General features: G+C 38.0%; 1 protein-coding gene across 1 annotated transcript in view; it reads right to left on the minus strand.

The window, feature by feature from the left end:
- Positions 1-24,516, minus strand: part of lrfn1 (leucine rich repeat and fibronectin type III domain containing 1) — a 42,323-nt gene extending 17,807 nt beyond the window's left edge. Inside the window, exon 1 of the mRNA XM_037678239.1 lies at positions 24,496-24,516. The gene's annotated coding sequence lies outside the window, so the exon portion shown is untranslated. The remainder of the gene's footprint in view (positions 1-24,495) is intronic.
- Between the last annotated feature and the right edge of the window lie 1,599 nt (positions 24,517-26,115).

The raw sequence follows: 26,115 nt of genomic DNA on the forward strand, positions 1-26,115 counted from the left end.
ACATATATATACATATATATACATATATATACATATATATATATATGCATCTACTTATATATATTTGAATCATTCCGGTCAGTCCATCTCATACACAAACTGCATCCACAACCAAGGGAGAAAATAACAAAACAAGAAAAGATGTGACTGCACTCCATCTGCTCGCTGTCATGATTAATAATATCAACAGGACAATTCAATGCCCTCTGAATAACAGGGGCCACTTGCTGACTTTAGATTTGCTTTAGCTGTGTGAGAGGTTTTTAGGGCTCCATGCCCGGAGAGGAGCCTTGTTTTCTTTTTTTATATTTACGTCTGATTATAGTCACTGCAGCAGCTACTCCACAGATAAACTGCTGTCTGTCCAATAGTGTCACTGGAGATGCAGATATTTAAATGTTCTGTAAAAGATGCTGAGCAGCAACTGGATTCATATCTAATTTTTATTAAAGCAGCAAAACAAATGTGAATGTCTATAAATATTTATGACATGTGCGGTTAAATGTTGTTATAAAAGGACCTTTTTAAGTTGAAACATTATTTTTACTGTGCAATAACCATCACTGTAATATTACACTGCTTTAAGGATGCACAATAATACAGTTTTGGTGTTGCAGCTATTTTATACCCTTTAGGATGAGATTTAATTTGTTCCCTCGTTTCAGGTCTGTTATGTATGTTTGAAGCCTAGAGCAACACACAGACGGATTCATAAAACCTATCTGAAATGGTAAAACTATTATCTGATCTTTCATTTAGAAATGTAAAAGTGCTCCGAACATGGAGTCATTTTTGAGGGGCTGCAATCAACACTGGTGCTTTTTTTATACTCAGGCTTTCTCTATATAAACATAATGACAGCGATAGAATAGGACTACAAACTCGAGCGATCAAAGTCGTTTACTTATATTGTTGAAGATTTCATTGTAAATTGACGTAATTTTGTATTTCATTCATTGCTACCTGAAACACTCTTCAACACAATCCTAGTTGTCATTTTTGTGCGCTGCATTTATTTAGTCCACGTGTACTTTTGTGATAACTCAAAGAGTGCAGAGTCATCACTTCCTGATTGTCAATTCTGCTGACAAACAACAGGATAGTGGATTATTAACCCTAGCTGACATGCACGAACACCATTAAAGTAAATCTATATTTACTTATGTTAATGGAATTAAAGTGTGAATGCATTAACACATTCCAGCCACTGTATAACTCTGACAACACTACTCAAAATGTAAGTTTGGTCAACCAAACTGCAGAAATAGTGTCTAAGTCAAAATTCTAAAAAATAATTTGCTTATATATTTTAGTTAAAAGCAAAGAGTGACATACAATGTTCTTAAATGGAACGGAGCAGCTAAAAGAACAATAACATATGACCAAGAAGTTGTGCTGCTCCGTTACTGTAAATATAATAAAGACCTCAGACATTGAACCAGAACCGATGAACTCCCCGTGTGATCATTGTCAAAGAACTTCCACCAGTTTGGGTCAAATTAAAGCAGTCTTCTTTCTCCAAGATAAACCATCAGCTTTAGGACATCTAAAGTGTTTAAAGACATCTCATTTAGGAACAGACTAAATTAGGTCTAAAGATAACAAATAAAACAAAACAAGACTGGATACAAAATAATGATTGGATAGTCATTTAGTCATTAAAAAAAATGTATGCCTCTTTTGTGACTGTCTATTGTTGTTGTTATCCACTGTTTTCATCACTCTTTGTTAAAGAAATCAGGTCTCTCTTGTAAAATGAGTCCCCGAGGCTCAATGGGATTAACCTGTATAAATAAAGGTTGAATGAATTTGCATTTAGTCAACATTAGCAAGATAAACAAACAAATGTACAGTAGCTCAGCTGGTAGAGCTGTTGCCTCTCAGAGAGCAGGGCACTGGATTAAATCTTGGCCAGGGAAACCATTCTGTGTGGAGTTTGCATGTTATCTCCGTGCATGAGTGGGTTTTCTCCGGGTGCTCCAGTTTCCTCCCACAGACCAAAAACATGCATGTTAGACTGAATGGTAACTCTAAATTGTCCCTAGGTGTGAGTGAGAGAGTGAATGGTTGTTTGTCTCGTTTGTCTCTATGTGTCCCTGTGATGGACTGGAGACCTGTCCAGGGTGTCCCCTGGCTCTCATACAGTGACTGCTGGACATGGGCACCAGTGACCCAAGCGACACAAAAAGGAAGAAGTGGGTAAAAGAAAATGGATGGATGATGCCTATAAAGAAATAAACTGAAGACCTCTGGCTTCCAGGAGATTCTCACATCCCATTAAGCTAAGCAGCCACTTGCAAAACATTACAGTAGTTCCTAGTTACTTTGTGGTTCGACGTTCGCAGACTCGCTCTTTTGCGTTTTTTCAACATAAGATTGTACACGACAAACGATTGTCAACTTTAATACATGTATTACTCACATGATTGGGACAGTACGGGACAAAAAGTAAAAAAAACAAACAAACAAATATTTCAGACAGACAGCGCCATTTTGTAGTTTTCTTTCAATAAGCCTATGCGTCAGTCAAAAGAACTACATTTCCCAGAAGCCAACAGTGTTTCCAGTCGCTGAGTTCTGTCGATATGAAGCAATAGTTTTGCAACGCAAAGTCAGAAGTAATGATCTATCTATTAAGCTCACAGAGCGGGCAGGAAAGTCGCAAATAATCCTGAAGCTCAATTATTCACGTGCACATCAACCTGGACGGGGCGGTGGGCTTCATCGCTGCAGAGTAGGTCTGTCAAACTGGAACCGAGCTGCTGGTCTGCAGAGCTGGTGAGTGCAGTAACCATATAAAAATTTCCAGTACTGTATATGTGTATGTTGTTAAAATGATGTAGGTTCAAGAGTTTAGAACATTGCAAGAGTGTGGGAAGGGTTCATAAAGCCTTGAAATATATATAAATCCTAAAATAAATATAGTGTTCCTACTTGGCTGTTTTTCACCTATCGCATGGGTGTCTGGAACATAACCACTGCAATAATTGAGGGACTACTATTACAATAAAAGGCAGTTTTCAAACCTGATCATGTGCTGTACATGAGTGTTTGAGCAACTAAGGTACAATTGTAATTGACCCATAGTAACATTGGTCACTTATTTATTTATTTATTTTTTAACCACTGAATGATCCATATACCTTGCTTTAATAAAAGTGAGCTATATTTGGCTTCTAGTCTAAAAAAAATACAGAATCTATATGTCTGAACTGTGAGAACCAACAGTGTAGGTGTGAGTAGAAAGGCTCAGTTTGCAGCCAGCGCTTTCATAAACATCTTCCAAGAGATTTCTTAAGCACAGTTGTCATATTTGTCCAAGACGAAACACACAAAAACAAAAACAAAGAACACAGGCAAACACTTGGATAAAAGCTGGAGCTGCTAGCAAACAATAAGCGGACAGACAGTGATTCTGAATAGCTTCTTTCTTGTGATATTTCTATTTTAAGGCTCAGTTGATTTTCAAATTTATTTAGTGTCAGTGACAGCAATGGGTGATTTACATATGCTAGACCTGTATCATTATCTCATTTATATGTAGCTTCTGCATGTTTTGACAGTTTAGTCATTTTCTCACTGAGAAATGTTGTCATCTGCATTTATTTCTTCCAGTGACTCACAGCTTTATGATATTTTTGTCCATTTTTGTTCATTAGCGCCATACTTACACTTCTTTAACTAGAGAGGCCCTCTGAACTGGTTCTTTCTAGTACCATTCAGTGGTACAATTATGTTGAGAAATGTTCACTCCTCCATCCAGGACTCATATACGGCATTGATTCTGACTGTATGCTCCGCTCAATACAGTATCTGTTATGTGCTTTAGTGTGACAGCAAACTCTAGCACAGAGCTGATTTCCACTCTGGAGAGAAAATGTGGATGAAGTAAAAGAAACTTTCCCCAGTGGAAATGCATTGTAATTAAATGCACAAAAGGTAAACAAACATCTGCTACTATTAATATTATAAGCCATTTTAGGAGGTTAATATATTTTCTGACCCATTTGTTTAAGATTCAGAGATCTGAAAATAAACTAAATGACAACAAAAAAGGTTGAATCATGTCATCTGGACTTCGTTTTTTTGTTAAAAAGAAACGTTTCGCCCCTCATGCACAGAGGACAAATTTGAACTCTGGGTAGTTAGGAGGCTATGCTATGACCCTGATCGTGACAAGGTGATGGAAACAACTAAATGACAGTTTATTGTTAAGACTACTGAATTATACACCATGATGAAGACTTTTAGAAGATGCCAGTTTATGTTTCTGGCTTGGGCTGAAACTGGTTAGTTAAAAAAAGGTCAGGAAATTTCTGGGTGGGCAAACATAAAACTTGGTATAGATGCTAAGATTCTCAGACACTGTTTCCTAATAAGACCTCATCACACTGGATGACAACCCTGCTGTGATGTAAAATAAATCAGACAGAACATAGGAGATGTCTTGATGAGGTTCTCGGGCATGTATAAGGAACACAGTGTGCTCATGCGTAAGGGGTCCACAGTAGCTTTAAGCATGCACAAAATTTCCATTAACTTCAAACTATTTGCAGTAGTTAGGTTGAGCTGGTTTATTATTGTGTTGGCAACAGCATCCAGCAGTGACAGTGTATCAGAATACAGAACAAAATGGAGGAAATTACTTTAAATATCCACAATGGAGGACATTTAATTAACACATACACTGAGAGGTAAAGGATTGTTGCATAACTTTGGCAAATTATTTAAAATGTTCCCAAGAAATTTGTACCAAATATAACTTGGGGCAGAAATTTCCTAATGAAAAAATTTGCGCTTATGTTTTTCTTTTCTGTAAAACGTTCCTCAAGTCTCAGCCCTACCCTACAATTGTAGTATGTTATGTTGTTTATTTGTCGTATCAAGTTCAAGTCAAGTTTATTGTCATTTGCATCACATGTTGTACATGAGGTGGAATGAAATTATGTACTCAAGGTCCCACTTACATCCCAAAATAGCAAAAATATAAAGTACAAAAAGAAACAGTATATAAGGATCTAAGATATAGATATCCGTTAAACGAATGCCAAATGGTACGCTAAAAGATCCAAGATACACGCTAAACACTAATAATGTAAAACAATACAGAGTATCAACAGCAGCTCGAACATGGTGAGCAGATGGGTATGAATGAATACAACATATGCAGGTTAACACAAGGTCAACAATGCAATGAAATGTTCAGGATGAGAAGAACCAATTCGACTCGCTAAGGACAAAAACAAACAAACAAGAAATACAAAAGCATGCAATAAGGGTACAAAATAAAGTACCAAGAAGTGAAAAAGAAATATAATATTTACAAAGTCCAAATGAAATATAGTAAACAACAACATGGTAGACTATAACGGTGCAACTAGGATGAATTCATATAAATAAGTATTTCACAGGTAGTAATACAGTATATTGCACATAACTATACTAGACAGGTTGTGTGACAGGTTATTGCACAGGTAGTGAGTAACAGTGAGATAGTAGCAGATAGTAGATAGTATTGAGATGGTAGCTTGTAAAAGTCCTCACTGTCTTTCACAGGAGACAGTTACCTCAGTTGTATACAGGGGTGGGAGAAATGCCAAGTAACAAAGGACAGAGGACAAATTTGAACTCTGGGTAGTTAGGAGGCTATGCTATGACCCTGATTGTGACAAGGTGATGGAAACAACCTGGCACATTCATGATGCCTGTCGCTGCATCCTGATGTAGTCGGAAAGAGTCGTGCCATGGTGGAAGCACATTTTGGAAAAGTCATAGGAGAGCATTTTGGGGAAAGATAGAAAGAAGAAGAGCAAAATGCATGTTCGCCTCACCTAAAACAAGGCATTCCAAATTCACCACAATCCAGCCATGTTCTAATAGTTTGTGAAGGTTGTAGAAAACAGAACTAGGTTACCATCCAGTGTGAAGTGGATCTAACTCTGGTGACTTTTATTCTGCAGCTCTCAAAAAGGGTTTATGTTTATTTTTTTTTCTAAAAAATAAAAAGAATTGGTAATTTGATCAATAACCAGACTATTTGGCTCAGAGGTTATAAATAACCTCTCCCTTACATTTTTCTTTGACGTCATCACATCAGATTTCGATACAACACCAACCTCAGCTATTCTTTATGTTTAGTGCCACTTAGCAAACTGACATGCTAACACAACAAGTTAAGTTGGTAAACCTGATAAAAATGACCCCATTGTACATTTTCAACATCCGTGCCCTAAAATCTGCATTTAACTCGAGGCAACTCTGTGCTCTTCCCAAGCAGACCCCCGAGATTAAATGACCTCATTTATCATTTTGTAAGTCAAATAACATGTGCTTTCTTCTTTCTGACCACTGTATCATTTAATTAACAAAACAATTGAGATTTATTACCAACAGGATCTACACGAATAAATCTTCTGTAATTTCTGAATGCAATAATGGAAAATTCATACAGCTCTAATTGATATAGAGGACAGTGTCTCAAAATCCCTCAAGGCTGTAATGCATATGAGTGTGTGTTACAACCTTAGAGCGGGGCAGCAATGACTTCTATTTGCTAAGTCCATGCAAATAATGGATGGCACCCGTTTCATTTGACACACTTCATAGTAAAGCCAGAGCAAAGCAGGTTTAGTCAGAATGTCTGTCAGCCATGCATTGAAGACTTTACTAATCCCGTTTCTGTGTTCGAATGAAACACGTTGCAATGTTAAAACATCCAGGGTGGCAGCGGGACAGGAAATTCACAGCAAGTACGAATTTATCAACCGATGGCTTTTATGTGTTGTCTTTTTATAGAGAGGGTGAAACTCACCAGCCAGTGTTCCAGGAAAACAACATTTTGATGTGTTGCAGTATTACAGCGTGTTTTCGTGTAATTTGTTTGGGTTTCCAACCCTAAGCATGTCTTTTTGAAAAACATGACCTTAGCCACACTGTTGCTCTGCAAACCATCAATAGTGTGGCAAACAAAAAGAGATAAACAAGAAATAGAGTCTATCTGTTTTCTAGTAAAAGGTTGTTTTCTCACTTAGATGTAGTGATTTTAAAACAAGCTAAACACATATTTGAAGAACATTGTCCAACCGCTCACCAAAGAGATGTGTGAAAATTGGGAGGTAATGATGGTCCAGAATCAGGCACTCAAAGACAAAGTCCAGCAGCTCCTACTTGTAGATAAATGAAATTTAAAGATTCTCTAGACAAATTTAGTGTATTGATGAAGTCAGGAAGCAAGCTGGAATTAGATGCTGAAAGGGTAAATGAGAAAACATGAAGCCAAGACCAGAACTGACAGCAACACAAGATCCTGAAAAATAATAGTGTAGTGTGTTTACATGCTGGAAGCTTCCAGAGGTCTTAGAGACAGAACGTTTGTCACTTACAAAGGATTCAGAAAAACTTGATTTCTTTTTTAGGCATTTGGCTGATGGGTTCAAACCTTAACATCTAAACATCGGACCAATGCAGACATGTTCCTGTTTTTAGTTTTATACATTTGTCTTGGAATCTAGCTGGTTTTTTTTGTTTTGTTACCTTTTTCCTTTTAGCCATCCTATTTGTTAAAAAAAACAAACAAAAAAAAAAAACTGTAGCATGAGTTTTTATAACTGCTTATTGTTGTTGCTGTTGTCCATTGTTGTCATCTTTCTTTGTTGAAATCAGGTCTCTCTTGTAAATGAGTCCTCGAGGCTCAATGGGATTTACCTGTATAAATAAAGGTTGATTGATAAACAAGAACTTGCAGATGACATTTTCCATGGACCTCTCCATAGGTCTCCTGCTGCACATACACATTCCACAAAATTAGACGTTACTAAAATCAAGTCCAAGTCCAAGAGGAGGTGTGGTATTGCATGAGGAAGTCTGGAGAGGCAGAAAAGTATGTTAGACTGGTAGGACATGTATGAGGACAGCAGGACAGTGGTGAGATGTGCTGTAGGAGTGACAGATAGCTTCAAGGTGGAGATGGGATTGCATCAAGAATCGGCACTGAGCCTCTTCTTGTTTGCTTTGATGATGGACCGACTAACAGATGAAGTGAGGCAGGAATCCCCCTCATCTATGATGTTTGCAGATGACATTGTGATCTGTGGTGAGAACAGGGAACAGGTGGAAGAGAACTTGGAGAGGTCGAGGTATGCACTTGAAAGAAGAGAAATGAAAGTCAGCCGTAGTAAGACAGAGCACATGTGTGAAGGAGAGGGAGGCCGGTGGAACAGTGGGTATGTTTACATGGACATAAGTAACCGGATCAAATGGCCGGTCGGAATAAAAGTGTGTCATGTAAACGCTCCGTTCGGGCTATTTTTTGTGTATTCGGCGCGATTCGTTATAATTTCTGATCAGAACGAAACGGGTGGTTTACGCCGATCCGAAACCCGATCGGTGCGCATGTAAATGCTTGATCTGTTCATTTTTATCTGATGGTGAAAAACTGACCTGACTGCGCATGTGCGACTTTGCCATTTCCGCCTGGCTAACGCTAATAATATTAGCATGTCAGGGAAGTAAAACTGGTCGGTGAGCGACACAACATTTCTACTAGAAACTTTTAAAGAGCTCAAAATGATTTCTATTACCTGTAGCTCAGTCAGGGAGTGCAATAACGTCTCCAACATCATTAAAACCTGTCGCGGGTCCATTTTGGGTGCTCAGGTTTGTTTACGTTCACCCGGAAGTAGAACTTCTTCTTCTGTGTTTTTTTTAAGGAGAGTTTACCACACTGCGCATGTCAGTACTGCTGTTCAGAACAAAGCCCGCTGCATGTAAACGCTCATCATGAACAGATTGTGCCCATGTAAACAACACATTTGAATTATTCAAACAGAACACATTTCAATCCGGTCAGAGAATTCTGCGCATGTAAACATAGCTAGTGAAACTACAAAGAACAGAGGTCACAAAGGTGCAGGACTTCAAGTATTTGGGGTCCACTGTCCAGGAAAATGGGGAGTGTGGTAAAGAGGTCAAGAAGAGAGTCCAGGCAGGATGGAGTGGATGGAGAAAAGTTTCAGGAGTGATTTGCAACAAAAGGGTGTCAGCAAAGATCAAATTAAGAGTTTATAAGACAGTGGTGAGACCAGCATTGTTGTATGGTCTGGAGACAGTGGCATTGACAAAAAGACATGAGTAAGAATTGGAAGTGGCAGAAATGAAGATGTTGAGGTTCTCCTTAGGAGTGACAAGGATGGATATGATTAGGAATGGGATCATCAGACGTACAGCACAGGTTGAACAACTAGGAGATAAAGTTAGAGAGGCCAGACTGAGATGGTTTGGACATGTCCAGAGGAGGAACAGTGGGTATACTGGTAGAAGGATGTTAGAAATGCAGCTGCCAGGAAAAATACAAAGAGGAAGGCCAAAGAGGAGATATATGGATGCAGTTAGAGAGGACAAGGAGGTAGTTCGAGTGAGGACAGAGGATGCAGATGACAGAGTGAGGTGGATAAGGATGACCCACTGTATTGACCTCTGAATAGGGAAAAGCCAAAAGAAGAAGTTACTAAAACCAAGTTCAAAGGATTCTAAACAGCTCATGTGGACTTGTTCCAGAAGAATCCAAGTTGATAATGAGCAACATTGGGGTAATTTTGACAGTTTTATCACAGTATTCAAACTCTTTTATCTCCACATCTCACATCTAACTGATGGGAGTTAAGGGTTGGGGGTGGGGGGGGGGGGGTGATTGGAGTTAATGCTGACTATGAGCAGCACGGTACTTAATGCTATCATCTCACCATCATGGGTTTGAACCTTGACTGGAGTCTTTTTGTGAGGAGCTTGAACATGGGGTCACAGGTAAAACTAAGAAACCATTACTTCAGTTTAGGAAAGAGTACACACATACTCTTCATAACATTAGTGTCTACCTGCAGCAGGTGTTGTGTTTTTATTGTTTATCAGTGTGAGTATTTTAGGGACCAGCTACGATTAGCAACATCAGGCAGCAGCATTCAGTAAAAAAACACGTCAGACAAATTTATGAATAATACATTGATATAATCATTTTTATGTCATTGCAACAGTTAGATTATAAACTAGTTTTATTTTGGAGAAACTTTTATCCTTGTTTCTCATCTGCCTGTATGTTGTATGTAACAGGTCTCTCTTGTAAATGAGTACTCGAGGCTCAATAGCAACTAACCTGTATAAATAAAGGTTTAATAATAATAATACTAATAATTGTGCTGTTTTATTCATGTTTCCTAAACATTTGTTCAGTTCAGAGTTTGAGTTGTTAAGGATAAAACTAGTCTGTAGGAGACTGTCTAGTTTCTGCAGTTGACAGGAGGTACATTTTATTATTTTACAGGTTTGATTGCTGGTTTGTTTAAGGTAATGAACCTGGGAATAAGAATTTGTCCTACCTTTCCATGTTATTAAAGTAAGAAATAATCTTTTACTCTCAAACACAATGATGTCTGTTAGTAAATTTAGTAAGTCTGCTGGCATAAATCTTATACAAACAGAAGAGAAGGCTTTTGAATCCATGCACACAGTTTAATAAACTGAGGGGACCCATTTTGAATCTGTGCGTGAGGTTTAATAAACGGAGGGGACGGATTCTTATGACCTCATATTTTACTCCTAAGTTGACCTCTAGTGTGTGTGTTTGTTCTCCCTGAACATGGTTAGAATAACTTTACTGAGTACTCCAGTTTCTTTCCCCAGTCAAAAAACATGCATGGGTTGATTGAAAACTATTGTCCTTTTATAATTCCAGGAAATGTTAAAGAACAGCCTTCTGCACCAACACAGGGTTAATCTGATTTACCTGAGGTGTTCCAGCAAAGCTAAAGCTTTCTCTTTTTAATTAGAAGAATATCTGATTCTGTACAGTGTTTTGTTCTCCTCTAGACTTTGCACCAAGCTTTAAATGTGTTTTTATAATATACTTATAGTGGATTTTTTCACCATGGTTGTCCGCATGGGTAGAGCTTACACAGATCACATCACACACACTGGAGGCAGCAGATGCCAAAAAGGTCTAATTTATTATGAACTTTATTACAAAGTTTGAAAAACATTTTAATTATAAAGGAATCCCCTGATTTGTTACATCATGTACACATATTAACAAATCCTGTTTTATGTTGATTTCATTTTATGTGTTTACATTCATTTATGTTTTCTGCATTGCTGAAATCACAGGACCTTGAGCGTGGGTGTTTGTGTGTGTTGGTCCTGTGACGGGCAGTCCATCCAACAAAACAGGCTCCAAGGTCTTCCAGAGGCTTTCTCAGTTCAATGCTAATTATTTTTAGAATCCAGTAAAAACTTCTTGGATGATAATCAACATATCTTTAAGAATAAATAAGTATGGACGTCCATTTGCCTTAGATTTGACTTGTTAGGAGTGCCAGACGTCATTCTGCACAACTTAGGGTTGTCTCACAGACACAGTGCACGTGTTTGTCTGGTCTGCCTGCAGTGCAGAAATGTTGCCAGTTTAAAACCAATAGCAAATTACAACGTTAAAACAAAGTTCGAGTGGTGGACATAACCCTCCTCTGACTTGTTTTTAGGGTGTTGCAGAAGAACACTTGCTTTGCAGGTGTATCTTTTAAATATTGCCTGTCTGGCTTACAGGCAATTCCTAAAAGCCCAGGTATGCAAGTCCTGATCAGTTCCTTCTGAATAATTCAACCTTCATTGTAAAGTGCAACATAAAACTCAGCTATGATCTTTTTCAACACTAACAAACTATACTGAGTGCATCAAACAAGCCTGATGGCAGAATGGAGTAAAACTGAAATAAGCTGTTGTCCAAACAGCTCATGATCCGGACAACTTGTGCATATCTCTGTGCTGAGACAACAATATCTGACATCCCTGGCATTAGAGCATATTGATGTGCATGATACTCTGAGCCCGTTAGATCCTTCATTGACATTTCTGCTTCTAATTACATTTCATAGGGGAAATCAGGTTGATTTATTTAAACCATGACATATCAGTAGAACCAGTAATTAGGTGAATAAAATGTTTTTAGAATGACTAAAGATAAGCCTGCTCTATACTTTGCGAGTCCCTAATCACAACCCTGTCAGACCTGGTATTTGAGACTAAAAGACACATTTACCTCCCTCTTTCATCTGTCACATAATTATTTTTTATCTAAATTCTTGTTCATGGCTGTGCACAAAATTAATACAACTGAATACTGGTAGAATAACTTCAAACCTCTATAATGGAATGCCAGTGTCGTACATTATAAATTAGCTGCTGAGTAAAGCTGCTGACGTTTCACTAAATATCCTAAGTAAATGAAACTAGTCTCACATTCAGTAATTAATTCCTATTAACATTAATGTAAAAAAAAGTTGATTGATGGAAGTGATTGTTAAGGATTTGAGGCACTGCACATTGTGACTTTGCCACCAGCTACAGGAAGTTCATTACAAGTCACTGCGGTTGTAGCCTTGACTTAAATAATTAGTTCACAGCCCTGTTTGATGGAGGCGACAGCTGCACGTTTTTTTCTTGGCTTTAGCTAATTAGTAAGTTTGATACACTGGCCAACAAAACGAAATGCAACCCAAAAGCTATCAAATAAGAAAGAAATTAAGCTAAAAAAAATGAGGATGTTAGAAAACATTCAGAAGAATCAGCCTGTGAGGGCCGTCCTGGTTGTGGCACCTCCCTGTTGTCTACTTCAATTCTAAATAATATAAAACAGTAAGCAAATGTGCACTAAGTTAACTGTTCACATGTTCATGCTCTAAAGCAAGGGTGTCCAAACATTTTCCTAGATGGGCCAGAACTGTCTACATAAAAGGACTCGAGGGCCAGAAATATCTGAATTTAAGAAAGACAAAAAAAACATTCTTAAAGCATGACTTTTTCTTCTTCTCATTTTTAACAACTTGGATATTTTGGAGAAAGAATAAACATTTAGTTTAAATTCTTGTAGATCCAGAACATTAGGAGCCTCATAAACATTAACCATTTTTTTCCCTTTTAAGAATTAAATTTAGTAGAATTTTTTGTGAATACAGTAGTCCCTCATTTATCGCGAGAGATCTATAAACTGAAGCCCCGCGATAAGTGAAAAACCACAAAGTAGGAATAGTAGTACAAGTAGTAGTTTAATTTAGTATATACATATATACATATATATATATATATATATATATATATATATACTAATCTTATTATCAAAAATGTCTTATTATGGTTTTAAAAATAAGGTTCTGAAATGGGTTGAAAATTATTTGCACAACAGAGAGCAAAATGTAATTTTTAATGGTGAATTGTCACAGCGGGATGTCCTAAAATGTGGAGTTCCACAAGGATCCATTTTGGGTCCATTATTGTTTCTCATATACATTAATGATCTACCAAAAGCATCTAGTATTCTGACACCTATCTTATTTGCTGATGATACCAATCTTTTTGTTGCTGATGGTAACGTTGACTCACGTATTGTTAAGGCAAATTATGGGCTCATTCGATTTGCTCAGTGGTTTCAGTTAGACTATCACTTAATGTTAAAAAATCTATTTTCATCTTATTTAAGAATAAGAATAAAAATTACAATCCAGAAAAAAACAAAATTTATATTAATAACAATTTACTTTCTAATGTTTCGTCAACAAAGTTTTTAGGTGTCTATATTGATGAGAAACTTTGTTTTAAGAATCACTGTGAATCGGTGTATAAGAAGATTTCAAAATCGTTAGATATTATAAAAAAGGTTAAACCATATTTAAAAACAAGTACTTTATTGACTTCATACAATAGTTCAATTTATCCCTGTATTTCTTACTGTAATTTAATTTGGGCTAGTACCTATCCTTCTTACTTGCAGTCAATTCATAAAGTTCAAAAATGTTTTGTAAGAATTGTCACTAACTCTTCGTATTTAGCGCCATCCAAACCTCTCTTTAAAAAATTAGAAATTCTTACAATCTATGATGTGAATAAGTATCAAACAGGAATCCTGATGTACAAAGTTATATGTATTCCATTTTCTTTACCTAAATATTTTCATAATATCTTTGAGTTTAATTCTTTTTATCATTCATACTCTACAAGAAGGAGGTATGATTTACATATCCCCTTCTGCAGAACCACTGTTGCAAAATGTTATTCATGCATCAGGGTGTTGTGCTGTGGAACAGTTTAAAACGATTAGGTGGATCATGTACAACATTATCTGTATTTAAAAGAACGTTTAAACAAACTTTATAGATTTTCAAACACATTAGTTTTTTGTTTTTTTAATTTATCATTTTTAATATGTTTTTAACATGTTTTTAACAATTTAAATATATTTAATATAAACTATTATCTTTTGCTTTGGTATGTAATTGTGTGTGTTTAAAGTACGATGTAAGCTTATGTATAAAGCTATTATGATTTTTTCTTTATTTTTTTTTGGGGGGGGGGGGCGCTTGTAAGCTCAACTAGGGTTTTATGACCTCTCCTGCACATTTTTTTAAACTTTTCTTTTATGTGTGTTGTTTCTTTTTGTGCAAACAAATAAACAAACAAACAAACAAATATATATGGTGTTATGAACCTTTCCCGCACTCTTGCAATAGTCTAAACAATGTTTCTAAACTCTAAACGCTCTCAAAGAGCACATAATGTCATGATTTCAGCTCTTTGCCTCCGTTGCACTTTGCCACCTGCAAGCGCTCTTGGCCACGCCCACTTCTCCGCTCTGCATGGAGATCAGCTGATCAGCTGCAGGAGGAAGATTATCCTACAGTATGGGCTGCACAAAGGTGCAGGCGGAAGCTTTTTCTGCAGCTCTGGGCTGCACAAACAGCAGGTGTTAAATAATTTAAAATAATTTATTTAAAATAAAAATTCCATGACGATCATTCAACCTTGTGCGGCTCATCCACCAATCAGCCAATTGTGTGCCATGTCCAATCTTATTTTGACAAACCGCGATAGAGCGAGTCCGCACTAAACGAACCGCGAAGTAGTGAGGGACTATTGTATATGTTTTCTTGTGCTTTGAAAGTTTGTTTTTGTTTATTTTCATAGGCAAAAGCATAAAATTATTTATTTAAAAATAGGGGGTGGAACTTCAAACACCCGTTTGGTCCATGGATGGCCCCAATGGGTCATCAAAGTTCTGAAAAACAGCTGGCGGTTGCAAAAACAGATTCACAGAAGGTTTGAAGGGACAATGATAATGCTGATCAACTTGTATGTCGATGACACCACTTTATATTCTTTTAAAACTGTCTAATTTCTCCCCATCGATTATTAACTCAACTGAAATTATTTTCTTTGAAATTGCTTGTTACATTTACCCAAGTTTTATGAATTATTATCAAAATTCTACTTTTTGGTAGGTCAGTGAAGGTTTGTTGTAGGATAAAGGGATTATTTATGGCAAAAATTTTGTTTTGTACTTAATTTCACTCATTTTGAAAAATTATTTTCATCTGGTTTGTTGTTAAACCTAAACATTAAAAAAGTATCAGCACTAAATCTAAAGAAGGTCTATATCTGCATCAACCTCTTAAGCCCGTGAGTCAAAATTATACCATATTTAATTGCAGTCGAGGGCCGCACAAAATCCCACCAAGGCCGCACTTTGGACACCCCTGCTCGAAAGCAAAAAAAAAAAAAAAACAAGAGAAAAACAACCAACAACAACAACAAATGTAGATATGAAAGTAAATTAAACAAAGCAGTTGCCTCTGATTTTCATACATTTCCAAAGAAGATTTTAGTGGTTGTTTCTCAGGTTTTTAATCACAGCAGCCTGCTTGATCTTGTTTTTAAGTTTGATCCTTTGCCCTGGATGTTTCATGTTAAGATGAAGCTAATTTTTTGTGTTGGTGTGGGTTTTCTCGCCGTGTGTGATTTTCAGCTCAATGAATATCTGAGTAACTACTTGTGACATGGTGAAATACACAGAAAAGAGTGTAGTCAGGTTGTTGTGCAATTTATTCACATAAATATTGTGGCTGGTAGATTTCATTTGGTGCTAGAGCTCAGGGAGAAGAGTGAATCCATAATAATCCAGCCATAAAGCACAAAATACCACCAAAACTGATTGAGATGATTTCAAGCTGTACATTTCTATAATTTAGTTTATGCTCCAACACAAACCATAATCTTAGACAGCAGGGCAACCTGCTCAATCCCATTATTGCTCTTTAATATAGCTCTGCCAATGCCACTTGTCCATAATAGTACACCCATGCAAGCTCATTGTGCTGCCAGGAACACTTATAAGATCCCTGCCTCATGTGCAGCTTCTCCACCTCCTCACTCTCTTCTGCCTATGAGCCAATGCAAATTACAGTAACAACTTGGACGTGAGTATAATCTCAAGTGGTGCGAGTTGGGCTCCGTTGCGAGGCGTGCAGGCAGATGGAAGCAGAGACTTTGCCAGGCCTCTTTAGGGGCTCCCACTCTTTCTCCAGCATGGTAGACAATGAAGAGCTGTGGCTCATCACCAGCCATCGTCTGCCACTATCATGTGTCCTACTCGGATATGCCGTGTTTGGTAAACAAAATGAAAGGAAGTGGAACCCATGGCATGGAGTTGCTTTGAGCAATGCACAGATGGACACTGATACTGGTGGCGCGGCATCACAAGCTACTTACAGGGCAACGCAGAGGGTAGCAACTTGAGAATGAATGTCCAGATGTTCACATTTATGTGAAAAGAAGGGATAAGTAGGTTTGCATTTGTGTTTTTTTTTCCTTAAAATAAATATATTCATGCATTCAACCTTTATTTATCCAGGTTCGTCTCATTGAGTCTCGTGGACTTATTTACAAGAGGGACCTGTTTTAAACAAAGAACACAGATGACAACAGTAGACAATCTTTAAAAAAGCATATAAATTGAAAAATAAATGGAAGACAATTATATAAATACATTCAACAAAAACAACTACATTATAAAGCGATACAAAATACTACAAACAAGAACATGTCTGCGTTGGTTTTTGCCATGAACTTAGCAGTTGTTTAAAGCCACTTTGAGAGGTCAAGGTCAAGAGCTTCAGATCTTTTTGCAAGATATTCCAGGAAACAAGAGTGGCGTAGGAGAAGGCCCTTTTGCCTAGTTCAGTCCGCACTGAGGGAGCACTGCATGTAATAATTAGGGATGGGGCCGATCCGATCCAGTATCGGTATCGGCCTCCGATAGCAGCATAATTTATGTATCGGATTTTTCCGATCCAACCTGCCGATATTTCCGATCCATCATGCACGTTGGCTTCAAACTATGGAATAGATTTCCTGAACGGAGGCGTGTCCCATGAGCCCAGAGTAATAAGACCCGCCTCACATTCAAAATTATTACATCCTCATATAAAAATCAATGATGAGCATGATATCGGAACTGGATCGGTATTGGCCGATATTCAGATTTAGGTATCGGGATCGGAAGTTAAAAAAAGTGGATCGGTGCATTCCTAGTAATAATATCCTGAGAGTGCACGCTGTAGCTGCACTCACATAGTGACATGCAGGTGATATATGAAGGCAACAAACCAGTAAGTGATTTAAGATGAAAATGTACCAGTGAGAGAGTCTTTGTGAAGTTAATGATGACCAGTTAACCAGTGAATACAGGGTGCAGTGATGGGTACGGTAGTTTTAGTCAGTTATGAATATTAGCACACCAAGATAGACCACCTCCAACATCTGCAGGGTGCTTGCAGGAGCATTCATGTAATTGATGTCACCATAGTCAATGGAGGGAAGAAAAGTCACAGTTCAAAGGTGTTTCCTAGCATTCAGAGTTAGACAGGATCTGTTTCTGAAAAAGAAACCCAGTTTTACTGTTTCTTTACTAAGTTTTTGCCATGGGGTTGAAAAGAAAGATGTGAATCGACCAAGATACACAAGTATTTGTATGAATCTACAAACTCAATAGGAACACCATTTGAAGATAAAATAGAAGGAAGGACTGCTGGAACCGACTTCCTGTTCAAAAACAACATCCCTTTTGATTTGTCAGCATTCAGCCCAAGTTTGAGATGGAACAGATCTGACTGGATGATGTTAAAAGCAGACTGTAAAAACTGGAAAACCTTAGCAACTGTGTTACTGTTCTAGCTTGACAATAGACTACTGTGTCATTAGCATAGAAATGTAAGGATGCATCACACATGATCTGACCTACATTACTTATGTAGATTGTGAAGAGGGTGGGGTCCTAAGACAGAACCTTGTGGTACACCATTGTTAACAGCTAAATTACCAGTACTGGAAGAAGTACCATTACGTTGAACACATTGCCTCTGGGACATTGACCCCTTCCTTGAGATATGACACATAATTAAATAATTTAAAACAAGCAACCTCCTCTGTTTACTACTTCCAGATTCAGTCAGTGTTATTGTTATCTCTGAACCTAGCTGATACCCTTATCCACAGAAAAGCACTCCTTCCAAAACTGCATTGATGTAGGAGCTGGCACAAGTAAAAGCCATCCAAAGCACACTTGCACATGATTCTAGCTGTGTTACTAAACATCTACCACCGTCTCTAATTTCAGTAGCCACTGCCAGGACAAAGAAACAAGGCACTCTCCTGCTCTGCAATTTGCGATGCCCACCTTATTTTCTGACAACATTTAAAAAGAAAACCTGAAGTGTATAAAATTGCGCTCCAAGCGGATACATTTTCTTTTGTTAGGTGGAGAGCTAGTCTTTTTTTTTGTGTTCAAGTACAGTGCAGTACAAGTTAAGTCAAAATATTACCCACCTTTTGTTTGGATGCATGAGCTCCAGGGTTTTAGGCATGACAACATAGATCAAAGTTTCTCTTGTTTTGCAGCTTTAGGATAGAGGCTTGTTCATGCACACAAACACTCACTGTGCTATTCTTGGCCATTAATGTAAGTGGATGTTTTTTAAAACTCAGTTAAGGTCTTTGTGACTAATGATGATGCTTATGGGAAAATTCAGCTCTTCCAAGTGTCATTAAACAGACTTCTGCTTATTTATTATTATTTTTTATCTGCAATCCAGAGAGTTCAAAGACAGACATCTGTATGGAAAGGCCTCAACAGTGCCCTTATATTTCCTGTGCATGCATAAAAACAGTGCAAGAGAGTATAACATAAATAGAAATTAATACACAATGAATCAACTCCGTGTCAAAATGTGGACATTGAGATGACTCAGTCGCCGATGTGTTTGCCAACCCTGAGTGCATCTGCACCAACAAAAATATATTTGACTGAGAGGAAAAAAGCAGAGAAAGCTCCAAGACGCTGAGCACGGCTCCCCCGGAGCTATGCGTCTGTTGTATCTGACTTGTGCTCGTGTGCATGCAGGTGTGCTTGATTTCCCCACGTTCTCCTTCACTACTGTTAAAAAAACAACAAAATAAAACTAAAAAGCAACCCCAGCTGCGTTATTTAAATTCAACAAAGTTATTCTAAGATGTGGCACACACATGAGCGTATAGCTTAATTTCTTTGGGTGATTAGTACCGCAGTAACAAGGATCAGGTGCGGCGATGATATCTTCACACGCCGGCGTGTGCTGTAAGCCTTAAGAATACCCCTGAGCTGCCACTCGACACTGCCTGTCACTGATCTCGATACTTGGTATTCCAGGAAACACTGGCTGCAAGATTCAAATTGCTTCGACAAAAGAAGCAGACCACAAAGCGCAAGAGATGTGCACTTGAATTTTAAGGTAACGACTTGACGCCTTCTTCATTTTCTCCTCTCAATTCTTGCATTAAAATGAATATTCACAGTGTATACTTGCAGGACATACTTTCTTTGGTAAGTAGTATAAAATGGGCACATGCAAAGATAAGCTGTTCTTTACCCCTCATGCCCTTGAACCTGACAAGCGAGATACAACTTAAAGGAACAGCTGGAAGAACATGCCAGCTGATTAAAATCTGCCTAAAATTAGTGTATTTCCACAACATAAACATCACTCTTTTGGACAAGAAGAGGTTAATTTAAACCTACCAGAACACAAAAAAAAAAAAAATGGAACCATGGGAGTTCATTTCTTTTTTGGGACACAAACAGAACAGGATGTCTCAGGGTAAACTAAATATGCAGAGTTATGTGGGGTGCTGTAGACATTGCTCGTTAGGCAAACATCAATGAGAAGATGGGGGTGTGGTAGGGGGGAGTGGGGATGGACTGAAGGGAACAGTAGTTATGTTCAATTTCTTAACACAAACTGGGTAATTAGCTTTGCCCTGACAATCCCTTTGAACCAGGAGGACAAGTGGCAGCCGTCAGATTTCTGTTCTTGGCTCTGTGCAATCCTCCCCTTGACCCTAAATACCGCAACGCTTCTGACCACAGAGGGAGATAAACCTCACATCAAATCCTCATTGCTTACTGATTTCCCCAGGTATATTTCTGTCTACAACTACTCCTTAGCAAAGCAGGGATTTAGATGCAGTGCCCTGACAAAGTACAATGACATTTTCAGGATGTAAACCTAGTCTGAGTGTACCAAACAGATGCTAGGAGGATACAGGTAGCGTCTGTACTTCACATGCATGCAATTATTCTCGGCTGACTGCTCTCCAAAGAGACAACATGGCTCATTAACTTTATTTTATCTGCACAGAGTTTTAATTTATAGTTTTATACTATACTGGTTTTTTTTTTCTCTCCAGGTTTTCCCTTCTTCAGGGGTCACCACAGTGAACTAAGTCGCACAAAGATTTGGCGACTGTTTTACACCGGATGGCCTTCCTGACTTAACCACAGACCACCGAGCTACCACAGACCTCTCTGTGTGGAACAGAGAGCTGCCATCTAGAGCGCCCGGGGGAGCAGATGGTGGGAGTTAAGGGTCTTGCTCAAGGAGCCAGAGTGGGGCAAATGAGGGTGGAGGCAGGTGTGGATTTTTCGCTTTTTCCACCCACATTTTGATGTGTCAGTACCGGGAGTTGAACCGGCCATCCTCCGATCACAGACCCACTTTCTCTAGCCTCTGTGCCACCACTCCCCTACTTTTATACTATACTGTATCATGTAAAATAAAAACAAATTATGTACTGCTGCAGCATTTTCTGCTACTGCACTTTTTAATTTTTTTATTGGCCCATTTCAAATGTAAGCTTAAAAAGGAGCTTTTTGTACCACAAAGGGAATGAATCACTATTTGGTTCAGGATTAGTCAAGTCAACTCAAGGTGCCTTTAGACACGTGATAAGCAAAATGGCTATGATTCAAGCTACAGTATTTTTAACCAGCACTCACAAAACCTTTGTATTTTTCCAAGTGCTTTTATTATTACAAATGATATACTATTTTAACATCAAGATGAAAAAAAAATTAGGCAATAAAAATATGTTATTCGGCCTTTCAGACATATAGTATTTCCTCATGCTTTATTTCTGGACACAGTTTTTCTTTTACTGTAAAAATCCTTTAACTTTTACATATTTGAAATGTCTCTCAGTGGAACAGGAGTTTCTTAAAGCTGTCAGCTCTTATGAAGAATCAGTTTGCTGTCAAGTAGATTTGACTACACGAATGGCTCCTACATTAAAAAGGCAAAATATTAGGGATTTCTCTGTTGTTCTTAGATTACACTTTTACTCCCCTTAGCACCCTCACATTTCCTTCTATTCCCATCTTGTAAACACTAGTGCTGTCATAAATTTCACATTAACACTCTACAACCAAAATATCTACAGGAAGTTATGTAAATTACATCTTGCACTGATCCTGTCATTTGCATCATACATTATGTAGTATTGGCAAATGAAAATGCAAACAAAATCCATTATCCATCTATAATGAACAACCAACTATACTGTACGCAGACAAAGCTTTAAATTATCAGTAACATAAATTAGCCAGACATTAATTTTACACATTCTTTGTCTGTAGTCCTTGTAATGTTTGTCATCCAGCATGTTACACATTAAACTGGTGTAAACTCTCAATCATTCAGGACACGCTAATTCTAGCAATTTTAATTAAAGACAGTTGCACATCTTCTGTGATCCTTAAAGACCGTTTGATTTTTATCTGATCAATTCAGTTTGACTCATCCATATATTGATTTTGTTTACCCTGTGCAGAGGCACGCAGAGGTGGTATCTATCTTTAGCAGTCTATGAGGAAGAGAGGAGCTAGAGAGGGCAATTTTAACACTTAGAGATAAACAATTTTGCATGCATACTTTTAGGGCCAATGTAGAATTGTCAACTGTCCTAAAAGGCATGGTTTTAGACTGTTTTTTGGAAAACCGAGTACCTATAGGAAATCCACACATGGAGAACATGCAAACTTTGCACAGAAAGGCCCCGGTTGAGTTTTAAACATGCAACTTTCTTGCTGAGAGGTCACAACATTATTTCTCCTGTTCTACTGTGCTGCCTAATTCAGTTCAACTCACCTCTTTAAATGAACATCTAAACATCCTTAAAATAAAAAAATAAATAAAAAAGAAGTCCACTTGCATTCGATTCAACTTGCTAGAATCCAATATGTTGTTGTTCGGTTGTATAAACACAAATTGTAAATCTATTTTTCATGCATCCTTATTGCCACACAGGAACCATTCATTATACTATGAAGTACTAAGGCCCTGTTCAGACCAGGGCCTTAAAACAGGGGGAAGAGGAAGTACTACATAAGTACTTTATTTTCAGCTACAGGACGTGAAGGGTCCATTGGACTGGAAGGTTTTCACAAAACTCAGGACTCAATTTAATATTAGTGTTTTTTAATAAAAAAATGAAAAAAATATATATATATTGCTGTATTAATGTGGAAAAATACCTTTATACATGAATGAACAGATATGTTCCATTTGTGACCAATTGAGGTTTTATTAAACAGCTCTGGCTCAACCTAAATATATAAAAAGTTAATATATCTGTCATCTGTAACCTTATTATTATTTAACAAGTCTTAAACTGAAGCAGACAGGAACTAAACAACTCAAAGTCAAAAGATCCTGCAGACAACATGAGAATTCCAACAAAATTTGCTGCACAGAAAAGAGATGCTTTGTATGAATTTGGATTATTTTCTTTATATAATCCCACTTAGACATCCTGTTTGATGGTATACAATCAGAAAGATTGATTTGAGAAAAAGATTTGTGTATTTGAAGACAATTTGATGATGGGGGCCGAGATGGTGTAGAGGCAGGGCAGCCGGCTTGGGACCCGAAAGTCCCAGGTTCGATCCCCAGTCACTGCACATCACATGGGCAGCATGCCTCACCCACAAAATGCCCCCTGGGCCCTTTCAATAGCTGCCCACTGCACCACCTGGTGGTGGATGGGTTAAATGCAGAGACTAATTTCACCATTGTATGGAAACATACAGTGCTGACATTGTGATGACATTATTATTATTATTATTATTATTATTATTATTATTATTGTATTAATTTCAAATACAACCAGCCCACCTGGCGATTGGTCTCTGTCACATATTATTTTTTTGATGTCTTAAATCGTGTCCTGATAGACAAGATGTGAAAGATCTTTTTTGTAATACCACTATCTATCCTCATGGCTCTTCCCTTTTTCCTATCTAAAAGTATTATTCTGAATAAGGATAAGAAGGCAGCGCTTATAGCCGCAGCTTCGTGCACTCCGTCCATCTTCCGGACGACTGTACGTACATGTTCTCGTTGTATCTCGGTGCAATAATAAAGCTTATTTTAATTCTGATAAATCCAAAAAATTTAAGTCAGGTCCTCTGGACGGTTTCTTTTTTTGTTGTTGAGACATTTCGTCCTTCATCCAAAGGACTTCATCAGTCCGAGGAGCCACAACAAACTGAGTCCCACAATCGTAGCACTCTTAGTGTCTATTTGTATCTTACAGCATGTTTTTCCCCAAATTAATAATATTTTTTGTTGTAGTTTGAGGTTTCTGACTTTGGTTTCGTTAAGTTTATGTTAATCTTTTGGTTTTGATTTTGTTCTTTGATCCTTGTTTCCTGTTCTCCTTTGAAAGACGTTATTCATTGGGGTTTCTGTTCAGCTTGCATCCTCTTTTATTTTGTCGAACAGCTTCCTTTATGCATTCCTACTGATTTAACTGTGTCCAGTTGCTCATGCCCAAGTTTTGTGTACATGTGTGACCACGGACTCCTTTGACCAGTGCTGGATTAAAGTGCTAGTTGTTTCCATCCTGTGGCTTCCACTGAACACTAAGCTCTGCAGCATGTTCAGTAATTATCCTTTATCAGTTTCGTCATTTTGACTGCATCTCTGTTCATCTTTTTTGGTCTGCCCACAAATCTACATATTCTTAAAAAGATAAATTTACCCTGATAAAAAAGTACACCCATTTATTAGTTGCTTACCCGTGAAACACACAAATACACAAACTGCATCTGACCCACTTCTGCTCTGCACCTGTAAGTTTCGCTGAATATTTGGTAATAAATTCCCACCGTTGCTCCACATAGTCCTGCACCTCAAATCTGCTGATGCACCACTGCTAACACAACATTTTCAGAGTAGTTAGAGCTGCGGAAGCTAACAGTGGGCCTGAAATTACTCTCAGTTATTATGCAGTGATGTGGAACAAGTTTACCTGATATCAAGTCTCCATCATTAGGTCTCCACCAGCATCCTGATCAGGCTGTCACAGAAAACCACCACCTAAAGGACAAAAAAACAGGTGTTAAGCTATTTTGAGAGACAGTACAGCTTAATTGTGTAGGGAAATGTGAAAGCAGGAGAATCTGTCATAACACATTTTAGCATGTACATTTTGGCAAACATTCAAGAAAGGAAGCAAGATTTCTCAGAACACCAGAAACGCTGTTATACATTCATAATTTCATTGACTAAGCTCGCTACTTTCTTTCCCACTTGACAGCTTCGGGCGCAATATGAGCGCTGATCTGATTATGAAACAACAGGAACGAAACATAAATAGCAGCAGAGGCACCAGAAAAACACCACAACTATGAATGTGTGTCCTGTCATTAATATTTCACTGCTTCACTGCTGCTAAAGGAGAACAAAGTGTAAAAGGAAGAGTGATGAAAATTTTATTACATTTTGATAAAGCTTTGGATATCATGTATGCAAAAACAAGAAACAGATATATTTTCTGTTTGTAAAGACTGAAAAAAACTTGAAACCAGTGCCATTTTATGGTCATTGAAACAAACGAGGACCGTTTTATACTTTCCTGCAATGTTCTTCTTTCGCTTTTGCTTCATGTCATATTCTGAGAAGGTGACTGCCAAGGTCGCAGGTCTTCACTTTCTCACTTGTCCCAAAAATTCAAACATTTTACATGACACGGCACAGCTCTGCTTGCAGCATGGCGGCATGCAACCCAAGAGAAATGACCATATCAGTCACATTTGTCTGCAGTGAGCCTCCATGCATGACAAAAACAGAATTCTGCACTCAGGTTCCTGCTTTACTGTACATCAATTTGCATTCAGAGTGGGACCCTAAGCTTGTCACCTTTAGCTATTCATCCAGCCAATGAAGTATTTATGTCGGAAGGCTTCGCTTTTTGATACATCATCCCAATCCACTTCCAATTCCATTTTATTCCAGGCTAGGCTTGTGTCAGAGAGAAAGAAATGAACAAGATAAAACAAAAGTGTGGGTGCGGATGATGTTCAGAAAGGTAGAGTTTCGGCAGCCGTTCTTTGCTTTTATCTTTATTTCCAAGCAGCACATCATCACTTGGACTAGAATGAAAAGTCTGATCTTGGAACAAGCTGGCCTCACTTTATCTCCTTCCTATCTCCCCTCCACTGTGTAAAACATCCCACTTTCTTGCTCCATTTCCCTCTCACAGCCACAATTGACCTCTGTCTGTCTTTTTCCTCTCCAGATATACGAAGCAGTGCCACACAGTTTTGGCCAAAGGATGTACACCATCGAGTCATTACCTATCAGTTCCCTTCTATGTGTTCAAGACAAAGACAGTTGTTAGGGAAACAGTCAGTCACTTGTGGTGTCAGCTGTTATACAGAATACTCAAAATGACAACAGGACTGACTGAGACTTCAGTATTTGGCTATATTCTGTCACTCAGTCACACAGCGATGAAACGACGGGAGTTGTTTTAATAAAGGGACTGAAGAATTCAAGAGGCCAGCTGGGTTCAGAAAATGAATGAAAATTCTCTAAGAATAAGCTCAATCCCTAAATCGACCTTTGCAATTGATGTGCAATTAGAAGA

This window comes from Nematolebias whitei, chromosome 6, assembly GCF_014905685.2.
Source record: "Nematolebias whitei isolate Nwh7 chromosome 6, NemWhi1, whole genome shotgun sequence".
NCBI lineage: Eukaryota > Metazoa > Chordata > Actinopteri > Cyprinodontiformes > Rivulidae > Nematolebias > Nematolebias whitei.